Source organism: Mesoplodon densirostris, unplaced genomic scaffold (assembly GCF_025265405.1).
Source record: "Mesoplodon densirostris isolate mMesDen1 unplaced genomic scaffold, mMesDen1 primary haplotype scaffold_35, whole genome shotgun sequence".
NCBI lineage: Eukaryota > Metazoa > Chordata > Mammalia > Artiodactyla > Ziphiidae > Mesoplodon > Mesoplodon densirostris.
This window is the reverse complement of record NW_026778195.1, coordinates 10262542-10285134: the sequence shown is the minus strand read 5'-3', so window position 1 is coordinate 10285134 and position 22593 is coordinate 10262542.

Below are 22593 nucleotides of genomic sequence, written 5' to 3'. Positions count from 1 at the left end.
GGTATCACAAAGCTCCATGCCATTGTCATCGCCATGGACCATGACATATGTCATCACAATGCTCCCTGAAACCTGTCTTCACAATACTCCATGACCTTATCATCACAATGCTCCATGCCCTTGTCATCACAATGCACCATTCCCACTCTCATCACAATAATCTTTGAAACTTGTCAGACCAAAGCTCCATGCCACTGTCATCACAATGCTCCATGCCCTTGTCATCACAATGCTCCATGACACCTGTCATCACAATGCTCCGTGACTCCAGCCATCACAATGCTTCATGACCTTTGTCATCACAATGTTCCATGCCCTCGTCATCAACAGTCTCTGTGACCTTTTTAACCACAATGCTCCATGAACTTTTCATCACAATGCTCTTTGACCCTTGTCATCACAATGCTCTATGTCTTTCTCAGCACAATGCTCCATGACCCTTGTCATCACAATGCTCCATGCGCTTGTCATCACAATGCTCCATGACACATGTCATCACAATGCACCATGCGCTTGTCATCACAGTGCTCCACAACATTGTCATCACAATGCTCCATAAAATTTGTCATCACAATGCTCCATTCACTTCTCATCAAAATGCTCTCTCACCACTGATATCACAATGCTATATCACTATTTGTCACAGTACTCCCTCACCCCTGTCATCACAATGTTCCATGACTCCTGTCATCACAGTGCTCCATGACACATGTCATCACAATGCACAACGCCCTTGCCATCAAAATGCTCCATGACCTTTGTCATCACAAAGATCCATGAGCCTTGGCATCACAATGCTCCATGTCATTGTCATCACAATGCTCCATGAACGCTCTCATCACATTGCTCCATGCCCTTGTCTTCACATAGCTCCATGACACATGTCATCAGAATGCTCCATGGCCTTCTCATCACAATTCTCCAAGCCCTGGCCATCACAATGCTCCATTACCCCTGTCATAACAATGCTCCATGACCCCTGCCATCACGATGTTCCATGGCCTTGTCATCACAAAGCTCCATGACCCTTCTCATCACAATGCTCCAAGAACACTGTAATCACAATGCTCTATGCCCCTTTTCATCTCAATGATCCATGAACCCTGTCATCACAATGCACTATGCCCATAATCATAATGCTTCATGCTATTGTCATAACAACGAAATCAAAATGTTCCATGACCTCTGTCATAACAATGCTCCAAACCCTTGTGATCACAATATTCCATAACACTTGTCATCACAATGCCCCAGGATGCTCGTCATCACAATTATCCATGGTCTTCTCATCACAATGCTCCATGACCTTCGTCATCACAATGCTCAATACACTTGTCATCAACATGCTCCCTGACACTTATTGTCTGTATGCTCCTTGAACCCTGTCATGACAAGGCTCCATGCCTTTTTCATCACAATGATCCATGCCCTTTTCATCACAATGCTCCAAGTCCCATGTAATCACAATGGACCGTGCCATTGTCATCACAAAGCTCAATGACGCATGCCATCAGAATGCTCCTTGATCTTCTCCTCACAATGCTCCATGCCCTTGTCTTCACAGTGTTCCAAGACCCCTGTAATCACAATGCTCCTTTCTCCTTTTAATCAGTATGCTCCATGAGATTTGTCATCACAAGGCTCCATGGTTTTGTCCTCACAATGCTCCAGGACCTTGTCATCACAATGCTTCACGACATTGTCATCAAAATTTTCAATGGCCCTTGTCATCATAATGCTCCAAACCCTAATCATCACAATGCTCCATTATATTTGTCATCACAATCCTCCATTACTTTTGGTATCACAAAGCTCCATGCCATTGTCATCGCCATGGGCCATGACATATGTCATCACAATGCTCCCTGACACCTGTCTTCACAATACTCCATGACCTTATCATCACAATGCTCGATGCCCTTGTCATTACAATGCACCATGCCCAATCTCATCAAAATAATCTATGAAACTTGTCAGACCAATGCTCCATGCCACTGTCATCACAATGCTCCATGCCCACTCTCATCACAATAATCCATGAAACTTTTCAGACCAAAGTTCCATACCCTTCTCATCACAATCCTCCATTACCCCTGTCATGACAATGCACTATGACACCTGCCATCACAATGATCCACGGCCTAGTCATCACAAGCTTCCATGATAATTCTCATCACAATGCTCAAGACCCCTGATATCACAATGCTCCATGCCCTGGTCATCACAAAGCTCCATGACGCATGTCATCAGAATGCTCCATGGCCTTCTCATCACAATGCTCCATGCCCTGGTTATCACAATGCTCCATGACCCCTGTCATCACAATGTTCCGTGACTTCAGTCATCACAATGCTTCATAACGTTTGTCATCACAATGGTCCATTCCCGCGTCATCACAAGGCTCTGTGACCTTTGTAACCACAATGCTCCATGAACTTTTCATCACAATTCTCTGAGAAACTTGTCATCACAATGCTCCATGTATTTGTCAGAACAATGCTCCATGACCATTGTCATCACAATGTGCTACGCGCATTTCATCACAACGTTCCAAACCTTGTCATTCCATGCTCCATAAACCTGGTAATCACAATGGTCCATGCACTTCTCATCAAAATGCTCTCTCACCAGAGATATCACAATGTTCCATCAATAGTCATCACAATACACCCTCATCCTTGTAATCACAATGTTCCATGACACTGTCATCACAATGCTACATCCCCTTATCATCACAATGTTCCATGACCCCTGCCATCACAATATTCCATCAGCCCTCTCATCAAAATGATCCATGACCCTTTCCATCCCAAAGCTCCAAGACCCCTGCCATCACAATGTTCTATATCCACTGCCATCAAAATGTTCCATTACACTTTTTATCAAATTGCAGCATGACCCGGTCATCAAAATGCTCCCTGCCCTTCTCATCAAAATGCTCCATGACTTGTCATCACAAAGCTCCAAGACCCTTGGCATCACAATGCTCCATGTCATTGTCATCACAATGCTCCATGAACCCTCTCATCACATTGCTCCATGCCCTTGTCATCACACAGCTCCATGACACTTGTCATCACAATGCTCGATGCCCTTCTTATCACAATGCTCCATGCCCTTGTCATTACAGTCCTGCATGACCCATGTATCACAGTGTTCCGTGCCCTTGTCATTACAATGCACCATGCCCAATCTCATCACAATAATCTATGAAACTTGTCAGACCAATGCTGCATGCCACTGTCATCACAATGATCCATGCCCACTCTCATCACAATAATCCATGAAACATTTCAGACCACAATTCCATACCCTTCTGATCACAATGCTCCATTACCCCTGTCATAAAAATGCACCATGACACCTGCCATCACAATGATCCACGGCCTAGTCATCACAAGGTTCCATGATAATTACCATCACAATGCTCAAGACCACTGATATCACAATGCTCCATGCCCTGGTCATCACAAAGCTCCATGACGCATGTCATCAGAATGTTCCTTGGCCTTCTCATCACAATGCTCCATGCCCTTGTCATCACAATGCTCCAAGACCCTTGTCATCACAATGCTCCTTGCCCCATTTCATCTCAATTCTCCATGAAATCTGTCATCACAATGCTCCAAGACCCTTGTAATCACAATGCTCCATGCCCCTTTTCATCTCAGTGCTCCATGAACCCTGTCATCACAATGCACCATGAACATCATCATAATGCTTCAGGCTATTGTCATCACAATGAAATCAATATTCTGCATGACCTCTGTCATCATAATGCTCCAAACCCTTGTGATCACAATGTTGCCTAACACGTATCATCACAACACCCCATGACGCTCATCATCACAATTATCCATGGTCTTCTCATCAAAATGCTCCATGATCTTTGTCATCACAATGCTCAATACACTTGTCATCACAATGCTCCCTGACCCTTGTCGTCAGTATGCCCCTTGAACCCTGTCATGACAAGTTTCCATGCATTTTTCATCACAATGATTCATGACCATTTCATCACAATGCTCCAAGGTCCCTGTAATCACAATGCTCCATGACCTTGTCATCACAAAACTCCAAGACGCATGTCATCAGAATGCTCCATGGCCTTCTCATCACAATGCTCTATGCCCTAGTCGTAACAATGCTCCAAGACCCCTGTAATCACAATGCTCCATGCCACTTTTCATCAGAATGCTCCATGAGACTTGCCATCACAAGTCTCCATGGTCTTCTCATCACAATGTTCCTGGACCTTGACATCACCATGATCCATTCCCTTGTCATCACAATGCTCCATGACCACTCTCATCACAATAATCCATGAACATTTTCAGCCCAATGCTCCACGACCTTCTCATCACAATGCTCCATTGCCAATATCATCACAGTGCTCCATGACCACTGTCATCACAACACTCCATGACACCTGACAACACAATGATCCAGGACTCTTGTCATCACAATGCTCCATTCCCTTGTCGTCACAATGCTACATGACACCTGTCATCACAACTCTCCATGAACATTTTCAGCCCAGTTCTCCATGACCCTTGTCATCAAAAGGATCCATGCCCTTGTCATCCCAATGCTCCATGACCCTGTATTCACAATGCTCCTTGACGCTTGTCCTCACAGAGCTCCATGACACATGTCATCACAATGCTCCATGCCTTTGTCAGCAAAATGCTACATGACCTTGTCATTACAATTCTCTATGCACTTGTCATCACAATACTCCATTTCCATTGTCATCACAATCCTCCATGAACTTTGGGATCACATTGCTTCATGCCCTTGTCATCACAATGCTCCATGCTCCTTGAAATCAAAATGATCCATGACCTCTGTCATCACAATGCTCCAAACCCTTGTGATCACAATGTTCCATAACACTTGTCATCACAACGCTCCATGATGCCTGTCATCACAATACTCCATGCCGTTTTCATCACAATGCTCCATGACATTTGTCACCACAATTCTCAATACACTTGTCATCACAGTGTTCCCTGACACTTGTCATCAGAATGCTCCTTGAAACCTGTCAAGGAAAGGCTCCATGCCTTTTTCATCACAATGCCCCATGCCATTTTCATCACAATGCTCCATGTCATTGTCATCAAAATACTCCACAAGCTCGTCATCAGAATGCTCCATGACCCATGCCATCACAATTCTCCATGCACTTGTCAGCACAATGGTCCCTGACCCTTGTCATCACAATGCTCCAAGCCATTGTCATCACAATGCTCCATTACCTTTGTCATCAGAATCCTCCCTGACACTTGGCATCACAATGCTCCATGCCATCCTCATCACAATGGGCCATTACATTTGTGATCACAATGCTCCCTGACACCTGTCTTCACAATACGGCATGACCTGGTCATCACAATGCTCCATGCCCTTGTCATCACAGTGTGCCATTCCAACTCTCATCGCAATACTCCATGAAAGGTATTAGACCAATGTTCCATGCCCTTGTCATCACAATGCTCCATGCCCTTGTTATCACAATGCTCCATGACCCCTGTCATCACAATGCTCCGTGACTCCAGCCATCACAATGCTTCATGACCTTTGTCATCATAATGGTCCATGCCCTCGTCATCAACAGTCTCTGTGACCTTTTTAACCACAATGCTCCATGAACTTTTCATCACAATGCTCTTTGACCCTTGTCATCACAGTGCTCTATGCCTTTCTCATCACAATGCTCCATGACCCTTGTCATCACAATGCTCCATGCGCTTGTCAGCACAATGCTCCATGACACATGTCATCACAATGCACCATGCGCTTGGCATCACAGTGCTCCACAACATTGTCATCACAATGCTCCATAAAATTTGTCATCACAATGCTCCATTCAGTTCTCATGAAAATGCTCTCTCACCACTGATATCACAATGCTACATCACTATTTGTCACAATACTCCCTCAGCCCTGTCATCACAATGTTCCATGACTCCTGTCATCACAATGCTACATGCACTTATCATCACAATGTTCGATGACCCCTGAAATCACAATGTTCCATAACACCTGTCATCAAAATGTTCCATGACACTTTTCATCAAATTGCTCCATGACCCTGTCATCAGAATGATCCCTGCCCTTCTCATCACAATGCACAACGCCCTTGCCATCAAAATGCTCCATGACCTTTGTCATCACAAAGATCCATGGCCCTTGGCATCACAATGCTCCATGTCATTGTCATCACAATGCTCCATGAACGCTCTCATCACATTGCTCCATGCCCTTGTCTTCACATAGCTCCATGACACATGTCATCAGAATGCTCCATGGCCTTCTCATCACAATGCTCCAAGCCCTGGCCATCACAATGCTCCATTACCCCTGTCATAACAATGCTCCATGACCCCTGCCATCACGATGTTCCATGGCCTTGTCATCACAAAGCTCCATGACCCTTCTCATCACAATGCTCCATGAACACTGTAATCACAATGCTCTATGGACCTTTTCATCTCAATGATCCATGAACCCTGTCATCACAATGCACTATGCCCATCATCATAATGCTTCATGCTATTGTCATAACAACGAAATCAAAATGTTCCATGACCTCTGTCATAGCAATGCTCCAAACCCTTGTGATCACAATATTCCATAACACTTGTCATCACAATGCCCCAGGATGCTCGTCTTCACAATTATCCATGGTCTTCTCATCACAATGCTCCATGACCTTCGTCATCACAATGCTCAATACACTAGTCATCAACATGCTCGCTGACACTTGTTGTCTGTATGCTCCTTGAACCCTGTCATGACAAGGCTCCATGCCTTTTTCATCACAATGATCCATGCCCTTTTCATCACAATGCTCCAAGTCCCATGTAATCATAATGGTCCATGCCATTTTCATCACAAAGCTCAATGATGCATGCCATCAGAATGCTCCTTGATCTTCTCCTCACAATGCTCCATGCCCTTGTCTTCACAGTGTTCTCAGACCCCTGTAATCACAATGCTCCATTCCCCTTTTCATCAGTATGCTCCATGAGACTTGTCATCACAAGGCTCCATGGTTTTGTCATCACAATGCTCCAGGACATTGTCATCACAATGCTTCACGACCTTGTCATCAAAATTTTCAATGGCCCTTGTCATCATAATGCTCCAAACCCTAATCATCACAATGCTCCATTATATTTGTCATCACAATCCTCCATTACATTTGGTATCACAAAGCTCCATGCCATTGTCATCGCCATGGACCATGACATATGTCATCACAATGCTCCCTGAAACCTGTCTTCACAATACTCCATGACCTTATCATCACAATGCTCCATGCCCTTGTCATCACAATGCACCATTCCCACTCTCATCACAATAATCTTTGAAACTTGTCAGACCAAAGCTCCATGCCACTGTCATCACAATGCTCCATGCCCTTGTCATCACAATGCTCCATGACACCTGTCATCACAATGCTCCGTGACTCCAGCCATCACAATGCTTCATGACCTTTGTCATCACAATGTTCCATGCCCTCGTTATCAACAGTCTCTGTGACCTTTTTAACCACAATGCTCCATGAACTTTTCATCACAATGCTCTTTGACCCTTGTCATCACAATGCTCTATGTCTTTCTCAGCACAATGCTCCATGACCCTTGTCATCACAATGCTCCATGCGCTTGTCATCACAATGCTCCATGACACATGTCATCACAATGCACCATGCGCTTGTCATCACAGTGCTCCACAACATTGTCATCACAATGCTCCATAAAATTTGTCATCACAATGCTCCATTCACTTCTCATCAAAATGCTCTCTCACCACTGATATCACAATGCTATATCACTATTTGTCACAATACTCCCTCACCCCTGTCATCACAATGTTCCATGACTCCTGTCATCACAGTGCTCCATGACACATGTCATCACAATGCACAACGCCCTTGCCATCAAAATGCTCCATGACCTTTGTCATCACAAAGATCCATGAGCCTTGGCATCACAATGCTCCATGTCATTGTCATCACAATGCTCCATGAACGCTCTCATCACATTGCTCCATGCCCTTGTCTTCACATAGCTCCATGACACATGTCATCAGAATGCTCCATGGCCTTCTCATCACAATTCTCCAAGCCCTGGCCATCACAATGCTCCATTACCCCTGTCATAACAATGCTCCATGACCCCTGCCATCACGATGTTCCATGGCCTTGTCATCACAAAGCTCCATGACCCTTCTCATCACAATGCTCCAAGAACACTGTAATCACAATGCTCTATGCCCCTTTTCATCTCAATGATCCATGAACCCTGTCATCACAATGCACTATGCCCATCATCATAATGCTTCATGCTATTGTCATAACAACGAAATCAAAATGTTCCATGACCTCTGTCATAACAATGCTCCAAACCCTTGTGATCACAATATTCCATAACACTTGTCATCACAATGCCCCAGGATGCTCGTCATCACAATTATCCATGGTCTTCTCATCACAATGCTCCATGACCTTCGTCATCACAATGCTCAATACACTTGTCATCAACATGCTCCCTGACACTTATTGTCTGTATGCTCCTTGAACCCTGTCATGACAAGGCTCCATGCCTTTTTCATCACAATGATCCATGCCCTTTTCATCACAATGCTCCAAGTCCCATGTAATCACAATGGACCGTGCCATTGTCATCACAAAGCTCAATGACGCATGCCATCAGAATGCTCCTTGATCTTCTCCTCACAATGCTCCATGCCCTTGTCTTCACAGTGTTCCAAGACCCCTGTAATCACAATGCTCCTTTCTCCTTTTAATCAGTATGCTCCATGAGATTTGTCATCACAAGGCTCCATGGTTTTGTCCTCACAATGCTCCAGGACCTTGTCATCACAATGCTTCACGACATTGTCATCAAAATTTTCAATGGCCCTTGTCATCATAATGCTCCAAACCCTAATCATCACAATGCTCCATTATATTTGTCATCACAATCCTCCATTACTTTTGGTATCACAAAGCTCCATGCCATTGTCATCGCCATGGGCCATGACATATGTCATCACAATGCTCCCTGACACCTGTCTTCACAATACTCCATGACCTTATCATCACAATGCTCGATGCCCTTGTCATTACAATGCACCATGCCCAATCTCATCAAAATAATCTATGAAACTTGTCAGACCAATGCTCCATGCCACTGTCATCACAATGCTCCATGCCCACTCTCATCACAATAATCAATGAAACTTTTCAGACCAAAGTTCCATACCCTTCTCATCACAATCCTCCATTACCCCTGTCATGACAATGCACTATGACACCTGCCATCACAATGATCCACGGCCTAGTCATCACAAGCTTCCATGATAATTCTCATCACAATGCTCAAGACCCCTGATATCACAATGCTCCATGCCCTGGTCATCACAAAGCTCCATGACGCATGTCATCAGAATGCTCCATGGCCTTCTCATCACAATGCTCCATGCCCTGGTTATCACAATGCTCCATGACCCCTGTCATCACAATGTTCCGTGACTTCAGTCATCACAATGCTTCATAACGTTTGTCATCACAATGGTCCATTCCCGCGTCATCACAAGGCTCTGTGACCTTTGTAACCACAATGCTCCATGAACTTTTCATCACAATTCTCTGAGAAACTTGTCATCACAATGCTCCATGTATTTGTCAGAACAATGCTCCATGACCATTGTCATCACAATGTGCTACGCGCATTTCATCACAACGTTCCAAACCTTGTCATTCCATGCTCCATAAACCTGGTAATCACAATGGTCCATGCACTTCTCATCAAAATGCTCTCTCACCAGAGATATCACAATGTTCCATCAATAGTCATCACAATACACCCTCATCCTTGTAATCACAATGTTCCATGACACTGTCATCACAATGCTACATCCCCTTATCATCACAATGTTCCATGACCCCTGCCATCACAATATTCCATCAGCCCTCTCATCAAAATGATCCATGACCCTTTCCATCCCAAAGCTCCAAGACCCCTGCCATCACAATGTTCTATATCCACTGCCATCAAAATGTTCCATTACACTTTTTATCAAATTGCAGCATGACCCGGTCATCAAAATGCTCCCTGCCCTTCTCATCAAAATGCTCCATGACTTGTCATCACAAAGCTCCAAGACCCTTGGCATCACAATGCTCCATGTCATTGTCATCACAATGCTCCATGAACCCTCTCATCACATTGCTCCATGCCCTTGTCATCACACAGCTCCATGACACTTGTCATCACAATGCTCGATGCCCTTCTTATCACAATGCTCCATGCCCTTGTCATTACAGTCCTGCATGACCCATGTATCACAGTGTTCCGTGCCCTTGTCATTACAATGCACCATGCCCAATCTCATCACAATAATCTATGAAACTTGTCAGACCAATGCTCCATGCCACTGTCATCACAATGATCCATGCCCACTCTCATCACAATAATCCATGAAACATTTCAGACCACAATTCCATACCCTTCTGATCACAATGCTCCATTACCCCTGTCATAAAAATGCACCATGACACCTGCCATCACAATGATCCACGGCCTAGTCATCACAAGGTTCCATGATAATTACCATCACAATGCTCAAGACCACTGATATCACAATGCTCCATGCCCTGGTCATCACAAAGCTCCATGACGCATGTCATCAGAATGTTCCTTGGCCTTCTCATCACAATGCTCCATGCCCTTGTCATCACAATGCTCCAAGACCCTTGTCATCACAATGCTCCTTGCCCCATTTCATCTCAATTCTCCATGAAATCTGTCATCACAATGCTCCAAGACCCTTGTAATCACAATGCTCCATGCCCCTTTTCATCTCAGTGCTCCATGAACCCTGTCATCACAATGCACCATGAACATCATCATAATGCTTCAGGCTATTGTCATCACAATGAAATCAATATTCTGCATGACCTCTGTCATCATAATGCTCCAAACCCTTGTGATCACAATGTTGCATAACACGTATCATCACAACACCCCATGACGCTCATCATCACAATTATCCATGGTCTTCTCATCAAAATGCTCCATGATCTTTGTCATCACAATGCTCAATACACTTGTCATCACAATGCTCCCTGACCCTTGTCGTCAGTATGCCCCTTGAACCCTGTCATGACAAGTTGCCATGCATTTTTCATCACAATGATTCATGACCATTTCATCACAATGCTCCAAGGTCCCTGTAATCACAATGCTCCATGACCTTGTCATCACAAAACTCCAAGACGCATGTCATCAGAATGCTCCATGGCCTTCTCATCACAATGCTCTATGCCCTAGTCATAACAATGCTCCAAGACCCCTGTAATCACAATGCTCCATGCCACTTTTCATCAGAATGCTCCATGAGACTTGCCATCACAAGTCTCCATGGTCTTCTCATCACAATGTTCCTGGACCTTGACATCACCATGATCCATTCCCTTGTCATCACAATGCTCCATGACCACTCTCATCACAATAATCCATGAACATTTTCAGCCCAATGCTCCACGACCTTCTCATCACAATGCTCCATTGCCAATATCATCACAGTGCTCCATGACCACTGTCATCACAACACTCCATGACACCTGACAACACAATGATCCAGGACTCTTGTCATCACAATGCTCCATTCCCTTGTCGTCACAATGCTACATGACACCTGTCATCACAACTCTCCATGAACATTTTCAGCCCAGTTCTCCATGAACCTTGTCATCAAAAGGATCCATGCCCTTGTCATCCCAATGCTCCATGACCCTGTATTCACAATGCTCCTTGACGCTTGTCCTCACAGAGCTCCATGACACATGTCATCACAATGCTCCATGCCTTTGTCAGCAAAATGCTACATGACCTTGTCATTACAATTCTCTATGCACTTGTCATCACAATACTCCATTTCCATTGTCATCACAATCCTCCATGAACTTTGGGATCACATTGCTTCATGCCCTTGTCATCACAATGCTCCATGCTCCTTGAAATCAAAATGATCCATGACCTCTGTCATCACAATGCTCCAAACCCTTGTGATCACAATGTTCCATAACACTTGTCATCACAACGCTCCATGATGCCTGTCATCACAATACTCCATGCCGTTTTCATCACAATGCTCCATGACATTTGTCACCACAATTCTCAATACACTTGTCATCACAGTGTTCCCTGACACTTGTCATCAGAATGCTCCTTGAAACCTGTCAAGGAAAGGCTCCATGCCTTTTTCATCACAATGCCCCATGCCATTTTCATCACAATGCTCCATGTCATTGTCATCAAAATACTCCACAAGCTCGTCATCAGAATGCTCCATGACCCATGCCATCACAATTCTCCATGCACTTGTCAGCACAATGGTCCCTGACCCTTGTCATCACAATGCTCCAAGCCATTGTCATCACAATGCTCCATTACCTTTGTCATCAGAATCCTCCCTGACACTTGGCATCACAATGCTCCATGCCATCCTCATCACAATGGGCCATTACATTTGTGATCACAATGCTCCCTGACACCTGTCTTCACAATACGGCATGACCTGGTCATCACAATGCTCCATGCCCTTGTCATCACAGTGTGCCATTCCAACTCTCATCGCAATACTCCATGAAAGGTATTAGACCAATGTTCCATGCCCTTGTCATCACAATGCTCCAAGCCATTTTCATCACAATGCTCCATTACTTTTGTCATCAGAATCCTCCATGACACTTGGAATCACAATGCTCCATGCACTTGTTATCACAATGCGCCATTCCCACTGTCATCACAATAATCCATGAAAATTATTAGACCAGTGCTCCATGCACTTGTCATCACAATGCTCCATGCCCTAGTTATCACAATGTTCCAAGACCCCTGAAATCAGAATGCACCATGCCCCTTTTCCTCAGTATGCTCCATGAGACTTGTCATCACAAGGCTCCATGATTTTCTCATCACAATATTCCAGGACCTTTTCATCACAATGCTTCACGACATTGTCATGAAAATTCTCAATGTCCCTTGTCATCATAATGATACAAGCCCTAGTCATCACAATGCTCCATGATATTTGTCATCACAATACACCCTTACATTTGGCATCGCAATGCTCCATGCCATTGTCATCGCAATGGACCATGACATATGTCATCACAATGCCCCCTGAAACCTGTCTTCACAATATTCCATGCCCTTGTCATCACAATGCTGCATGCCCTTGTCATCACAATGTACCATGTGCACTGTCATCACAATAATCTATGAAACTTGTCAGATCAATGCTCCATGCCCCTGTCATCACAATGCTCCATGCACTTGTCATCACAATGCTCCATGACCCCTGTCATCAGAATGCTCCGTGACTCTAGTCATCAGAATGCTTCATAACGTTTCTCATTACAACGGTCCATGCCCACATCATCACAAGGCTCTGTGACATTTGTAACCACAGTGCTCCATGAACTTTTCATCACAATGTTCCATGACCCCTGTCATCACAATGCTACATCCCCTTATCATCACAATGTTCCATGACCCCTGCCATCACAATGTTCCATAAGCCCTGTCATCAAAATGCTCCATGACACTTTCCATCCCAAAGCTCCAAGACCCCTGCCATCACAAGGTTCTATAACCCCTGCCATCAAAATGTTCCATTACACTTTTTTATCAAATTGCTGCATGACCCGGTCATCAAAATGCTCCCTGCCCTTCTCATCAAAATGCACCATGCACTTGTCATTAAAATGCTCCATTACTTTTGTCATCACAAAGCTCCAAGACCCTTGGCATCACAATGCTCCATGTCATTGTCATCACAATGCTCCATGAACCCTCTCATCACATTGCACCTTGCCCTTGTCATCACAAAGCTCCATGACACTTGTCATCACAATGCTCGATGCCCTTCTCATCACAATGCTCCATGCCCTTGTCATTACAGTCCTGCATGACCCATGTATCAGAGTGTTCCGTGCCCTTGTCATCACAATGCTCCATTCCAACTCTCATCACAATAATCCATGAAACATTTCAGACATAAGTTCCATACCCTTCTCATCACAATGCTCCATTACCCCTGTCATAACAATGCACCATGACCACTGCCATCACAATGTTCCATGTCCTTGTCATCACAAGGTTCCATGATACTTCTCATCACAATGCTCAAGACCCCGGAAATCACAATGCTCCATGCCCTTGTCATCACAAAGCTCCATGACGCATGTCATCAGAATGTTCCATGGTCTTCTCATCAAAATGCTCCATGCCCTTGTCATCACAATGCTTCAAGACCCTTGTAATCACAATGCTCCATGCCCCTTTTCATCTCAATGCTCCATGAACCCTGTCATCACAATGCACCATGCCCATCATCATAATGCTTCAGGCTATTGTCAGCACAATGAAATCAAAATTATCCATGACCTCTCTCATCACAATGCTCCATGACTCCTGTCATCACAATACCCCATGAACGTTTTCAGCCCCATGCTCCATGACACTTGTCATCACAATGATCCATGCCCTTGTCATCACAATGCTCCATGACCCCTGTATTCACAATGCTCCGTGACGCTTGTCATCACAGTGCTCCATGTCACCTGTCATCTCAATGCTCCATGCTTTTGTCAGCAAAATACTACATGACCTTGTCATTACAATGCTCTATGCACTTGTTATCACAGTACTCCATTACCATTGTCATCAAAATCCTCCATGAACATTGGGATCTCTTTGCTTCATTCCCTTTGTCATCACAATCCTCCATGCTCCTTGAAATCAAAATGATTCATGACCTCTGTCATCACAGTGCTCCAAAACCTTGTGATCACAATGTTCCATAACACTTGTCATCACAACGCTCCATGATGCCTTTTTCATCACTATTCTTTATGCCGTTTTCATCACAATGCTCCATGCCATTGTCATCAAAATACTCCACAAGCTTTTCATCAGAATGCTCCATGACCCTTGTCATCACAATTCTCCATGCACTTGTCAGCACAATGGTCCCTGACTCTTGTCATCACAATGCTCCATGTGCTTGTCAGGACAATGCTCCATGACACATGTCATCACAATGCACCATACGCTTGTCATCACAGTGCTCCACAATCTCGTCATCATAATTCTCCATAAAACTTCTCATCACAGTGCTCCATGCACTTCTCATCAAAATGATCTCTCACCCCTGATATTACAAAGTTACATCACTATTCGTCACTATACACCCTCACCCCTGTCATCACAATGTTCCATGACTCCTGTCATCACAATGCTACATGCACTTATCATCACAATGTTCGATGACCTCTGACATCACATTATTCCAATACCCCTGTCATCAAAATGCTCCATGACCCTTTTCATCAAAATGCTCTATGACTCCTGACATCACAATGTTCCATAACACGTGTCATCAAAATGTTCCATGACACTTTTCATCAAATTGCTCAATGACCCTGTCATCACACTGCTCCCGGCCCTTCTCATCACAATGCACAACGCCCTTGTCATCAAAATGCTCCATGATCTTTGTCATCACAAAGATCCATTACCCTTGGCATCACAATGCTCCATGTCATTGTCATCACAGTGCTCCATGAACGCTCTCATCACATTGCTCCATGCCCTTGTCGTCACAAAGCTCCATAACACATGTCATCAGAATGCTCCATGGCTTCTCATCATAATGCTCTATGCCCTTGCCATCACAATGCTCCATTACCCCTGTCATAACAATGCTCCATGACCCCGGCCATCACGATGTTCCATGGCCTTGTTATCACAAGGCTCCATGACCCTTCTCATCACAATGCTCCAAGACCCCTGTAATCACAATGCTCCATGCCCCTTTTCATCTCAATGATCCATGAACCCTGTCATCACAATGCACCATGCCCATCATCATAATGCTTCATGCTATTGTCATCACTATGAAATCAAAATGCTCCATGAACTCTGTCATAAGAATGCTCCAAACCCTTGTGATCACAATATTCCATAACACTTGTCATCACAATGCCCCATGACACTCGTCATCACAATTATCCGTGGTCTTCTCATCACAATGCTCCATGAACTTTGTCATCACAATGCTCAATACCCTCGTCATCAAAATGCTCCCTGACACTTGTTATCTGTATGCTCCTTGAATCCTGTCATGAGAAGGCTCCATGGATTTTTCATCACAATGATCCATGCCCTTTTCATCACAGTGCTCCAAGTCCCCTGTAATCACAATGTTCCATGCCCTTTTCATCACAAAGCTAAATGACACATGTCATTAGAATGCTCCTTGGCCTTCTCCTCACAAATCTCCATTCCCTTGTCAGCACAGTCTTCCAAGACCCCTATAATCTCAGTGGTATATGCCCCTTTTCATCAGTATGCTCCATGAGATTTGTCATCACAAGGCTCCATGGTTTTCTTATCACAATGCTCAAGAACATTGTCATCACAATGCTTCACGACCTTGTCATGAAAATTCTCAATGGCCCTTGTCATCACAATGCTCCAGTCCCTAGTCATCACAATGCTCCATTATATTTGTCATCAAAATCCTCCATTACATTTGGCATCACAATGCTCCATGCCATTGTCATCGAAATGGACCGTGACATATGTCATCAAAATGCTCCCTGACACCTTTCTTCAAAATACTCCATGTACTATTTATCACAATGCTCCATGCCCCTGTCATCACAATGCTCCATGCCCTTGTCATCACAATGCTCCATGACCCCTGTCATCACAATGCTCCGTGACTCCAGTCATCACAATGCTTCATAGTATTTGTCATCACAATGGTCCATGCCCGCGTTCTCACAAGGCTCTGTGTCCTTTTTAACCACAATGCTCCATGAACTTTTCATCACAATTCTCCGTGACTCTTATCATCACAATGCTCCATTCCTTTGTCAGAAAAATGCTCCATGACCCTTGTCATTACAATGTGCCACCTGCTTTTCATCCCATCGGTCCTCAAATTTGTCATCGCAATGCTCCATAAACCTTGTAATCACAATGTTCCTTGGCTTTCTCATCACAATGCTCCATTACCCCTGTCATAACAATGCTCCATGAACCCTGCCATCACAATGTTCCACGGCCGTGTCATCACAAGGCTCCATGACACTTGACATCACAATGTTCCAAGACCCCTGTAATCACAATGCTCCATGCCTCTTTTCTTCAGTATGCTTCATGAGATTTGTCATCACAAGCCTCCATGGTTTCTCATCACAGTGCTCTAGGACATTGTAATCACAATGTTTCACGACTTGTCATGAAAATACTCAATGGCCCGTGTCATCATAATGCTCCAATCCCTAGTCATCACAATGCTCCTTTAAATTTGTCATCACAATCCTCCATTACATTTGGCATCACAATGCTCCCTGCCATTGTCATCGCAATGGAACATGACATATGTCATCACAATGCTCCCTGACACCTGTCTTCACAATAATCCATGACCTTCTCATCACCATGATCCATGCCCTTGTCATCACAATGCACCATGTCCACTCTCATCACAATAATCTATGAAGCTTGTCAGACAAATGCACCATGCCCCTGACAACACAATGCTCCATGGCCTTGTCATCACAAAGCTCCATGGCACTTGTCATCAAAATGCTCAATGCCCTTCTCATCACAATGCTCCATGCCCTTGTCATTACAATCCTCCATGACCCATGTATCACAGTGTACCGTGCCCTTGTCATCACAATGCGCCACGCCCACTCTCATCACAATAATCCATGAAATATTTCAGACCAATGCTCAATGCACTTCTCATCACAATGCTCCATTACCTCTGTCATAACAAGCTCCATGACCCCTGCCATCACAATGTTCCACGGCCTTGTCATCACAAGGCTCCAGGACCCTTGTCAGCACAATGCTCCAAGACCCATGTAATCACAATACTCCATGCCCTTGTCATCACAAAGCTCCATGACGCATGTCATCACAATGTTCCATGGCCTTCGCCTCACAATGCTCCATGCCCTTGTCATCACAATGCTTCAAGACCCCCGTAATCACAATGCTCCATGCCCCTTTTCATCAGAATGCTCCATTAGACTTGTCATCCCAAGTCTCCATTGTCATCTCATCACAATGCTCCAAGACCTTGTCATCAACATGCTCCATTCCCTTGTCATCACAATGCTCCATGACCCCTGTCATCACAATACTCCATGCACATTTTCAGCCCAATGCTCCATGACCCTTGTCATCACAATGATCCATGCCCTTGTCATCACAAAGCTCCATGCACTTGTCAGCACAATGCTCCCTGATCCTTGTCATCACAATGCTCCAAACCATTGTCACCACAATGCTCCATTACCTTTGTCATCAGAATCCTCCCTGACACTTGGCATCACAATGCTCCATGCCATTGTCATCACAACGCTCCATGACCCCTGTCATCACAATGCTCCGTGACTACAGTCATCACAATGCTTCATAACGTTTGTCATCACAACAATCCATGCCCACGTCATCACAAGGCTCTGTGACCTTTGTAACCACAATGCTCCATGAACTTTTCATCACAATGCTCCGTGACCCTTGTCATCACAATGCTCCATGCCTTTGTCAGAACAATGCTCCATGACCCTTGTCATCAAATTGTGCCATGCGCTTTTCACCACAATGATCCACAACCTTGTCATCACTATGCTCCATAAACCTTGTAATCACAATGCTCCATGCACTTCTCATCCAAATACTCTCTCACATGAGATATCACAATGTTCCATCACTAGTCATCACAATCCTCCCTCACCCCTGTTATCACAATGTTCCATGACCCCTGTCATCACAATGCTACATCCCCTTATCAGCACAATGTTCCATGACCCCTGACATCACAATGTTCCATAACCCCTGTCATCAAAATGCTCCATGACCCTTTTCATCCCAAAGCTCCATGACCCCTGGCATCACAATGTTCTATAACCCCTGGCATCAAAATGTTCCATTACACTTTTCATCAAATTGCTGCATGACCCTGTCCTCAAAATGCTCCCTGCCCTTCTCATCACAATGCACCACACACTTGTCATCAAAATGCTCCATGACCTTTGTCATCACAAAGCTCCATGACCCTTGGCATCACAATGCTCCATGTCATTGTCATCACAATGCTCCATGAACCCTCTCATCACATTGCTCCATGTCCTTGTCATCACAAAGCTCCATGACACTTGTCATCACAATGCTCGATGCCATTCTCATCACAATGCTCCATGACCTTGTCATTACAATCCTCCATGACCCATGTATCACAGTGTACCGTGCCCTTGTCATGACAAACCGCCATGCCCACTCTCATCACAGTAATCCATGAAATATTTCAGATCAATGCTCAATGCCCTTCTCATCACAATGCTCCGTTACCTCTGTCGTAACAATGCTCCATGACACCTGCCATCATAATATTCCACGGCCTTGTCATCACAAGGCTCCATGACCCTTGTCATCACAATGCTCCAAGATCCATGTAATCACAATGCTCCATGCCCTTGTCATCACAAAGCTCCATGACGCATGTCATCAGAATGTTCCATGGTCTTCTCCTCACAATGCTCCATTCCCTTGTCATCACAATGCTTCAAGACCCCCGTAATCACAATGCTCCATGCCCCTTTTCATCAGAATGCTCCATTAGACTTGTCATCCCAAGTCTCCATTGTCATCTCATCACAATGCTCCAAGACCTTGTCATCAACATGCTCCATTCCCTTGTCATCACAATGCTCCATGACCCCTGTCATCACAATACTCCATGCACATTTTCAGCCCAATGCTCCATGACCCTTGTCATCACAAAGCTCCATGCACTTGTCAGCACAATGCTCCCTGATCCTTGTCATCACAATGCTCCAAACCATTGTCACCACAATGCTCCATTACCTTTGTCATCAGAATCCTCCATGACACTTGGCATCACAATGCTCCATGCAATTGTCATCACAATGCTCCATGACCCCTGTCATCACAATGCTCCGTGACTACAGTCATCACAATGCTTCATAACGTTTGTCATCACAACAATCCATGCCCACGTCTTCACAAGGCTCTGTAACCTTTGTAACCACAATGCTCCATGAACTTTTCATCACAATGCTCCGTGAACCTTGTCATCACAATGCTCCATGCCTTTATCAGAACAATGCTCCATGACCCTTGTCATCAAATTGTGCCATGCGCTTTTCACCACAATGATCCACAACCTTGTCATCGCTATGCTCCATAAACCTTGTAATCACAATGCTCCATGCACTTCTCATCCAAATACTCTCTCACATGAGATATCACAATGTTCCATCACTAGTCATCACAATCCTCCCTCACCCCTGTTATCACAATGTTCCATGACCCCTGTCATCACAATGCTATATCCCCTTATCAGCACAATGTTCCATGACCCCTGACTTCAGAATGTTCCATAACCCCTGTCATCAAAATGCTCCATGACCCTTTTAATCCCAAAGCTCCATGACCCCTGGCATCACAATGTTCTATAACCCCTGGCATCAAAATGTTCCATTACACTTTTCATCAAATTGCTGCATGACCCTGTCCTCAAAATGCTCCCTGCCCTTCTCATCACAATGCACCACACACTTGTCATCAAAATGCTCCATGACCTTTGTCATCACAAAGCTCCATGACCCTTGGCATCACAATGCTCCATGTCATTGTCATCACAATGCTCCATGAACGCTCTCATCACATTGCTCCATGTCCTTGTCATCACAAAGCTCCATGACACTTGTCATCACAATGCTCGATGCCATTCTCATCACAATGCTCCATGACCTTGTCATTACAATCCTCCATGACCCATGTATCACAGTGTACCGTGCCCTTGTCATGACAAACCGCCATGCCCACTCTCATCACAGTAATCCATGAAACATTTCAGATCAATGCTCAATGCCCTTCTCATCACAATGCTCCGTTACCTCTGTCGTAACAATGCTCCATGACACCTGCCATCATAATATTCCACGGCCTTGTCATCACAAGGCTCCATGACCCTTGTCATCACAATGCTCCAAGATCCATGTAATCACAATGCTCCATGCCCTTCTCATCACAAAGCTCCATGACGCATGTCATCAGAATGTTCCATGGTCTTCTCCTCACAATGCTCCATGCCCTTGTCATCACAATGCTCGAAGTCTCCAGTAATCACAATGTTCCATTCCCTTTTTCATCAGAATGCTCCATTAAATTTGTCATCACAAGTCTCCATGGTCATCTCCTCACAATGCTCCAAGACCTTGTCATCACCATGCTCCATTCCCTTGTCATCACAATGCTCCATGACCCCTGTCACCACAATACTCCATGAATATTTTCAGCCCAATTCTCTATGACCTTCTCATCACAATGCTCCATGACCAATATCATCACAATGCTCCATGACCACTGTCATCACAACACTCCATGACACCTGACAACACAATGATCCGGGACTCTTGTCATCACAAGCTCCAAGACCCCTGTAATCACAATGCTCCATGACCCCTGTCATCACAATACTCCATGAACATTTTCAGCCCAATGCTCCATGACCCTTGTCATCACAATGATCCATGCCCATGTTATCCCAATGTTCCATGACCCATGTATTCACAATGCACCATGACGCTTGTCATCACAGTGCTCCATGACACCTGTCATCACAATGCTCCATGCCTTTGTCAGCAAAATGCTACATGACATTGTCATTACAATGCTCTATGCACTTGTCATCACCATACTCCATTTCCATTGTCATCACAATCCTCCATGAACTTTGGGATCACATTGCTTCATGCCCTTGTCATCACAATGCTCCATGCTCCTTGAAATCAAAATGATCCATGACCTCTGTCATCACAATGCTCCAAACCCTTGTGATCACAATGTTCCATAACACTTGTCCTCACAACGCTCCATGATGCCTGTCATCACAATAATCCATGCCCTTTTCATCACAATGCTCCATGACCTTTGTCATCACAATTCTCAATACACTTGTCATCACAATGCTCCCTGACACTTGTCGTCAGAATGCTCCTTGAACCCTGTCACGAAAAGGCTCCATGCCTTTTTCATCACAAAGCCCCATGCCCTTTTCATCCCAATGCTCCATGCCATTGTCAACAAAATACTCCACAAGCTTGTCATCAGAATGCTCCATGACCCTTGTCATCACAATTCTCCATGCACTTGTCAGCACAATGCTCCCTGACACTTGTCATCACAATGCTCCAAGCCATTGTCATCACAATGCTCCATTACCTTTGTGATCAGAATCCTCAATGGAAGTTTGCATCACAATGCTCCATGCCATTGTCATCACAATGGGCCATTACATATGTCATCACAATGCTCCCTGACACCTCTCTTTACAATACTGCATTACCTGGTCATCACAATGCTCCCTGCCGTTCTCATCACAATGCACCACACCCTTGTCATCAAAATGCTCCATGACCTTTGTCATCACAAAGCTCCATGACCCTTGGCATCACAA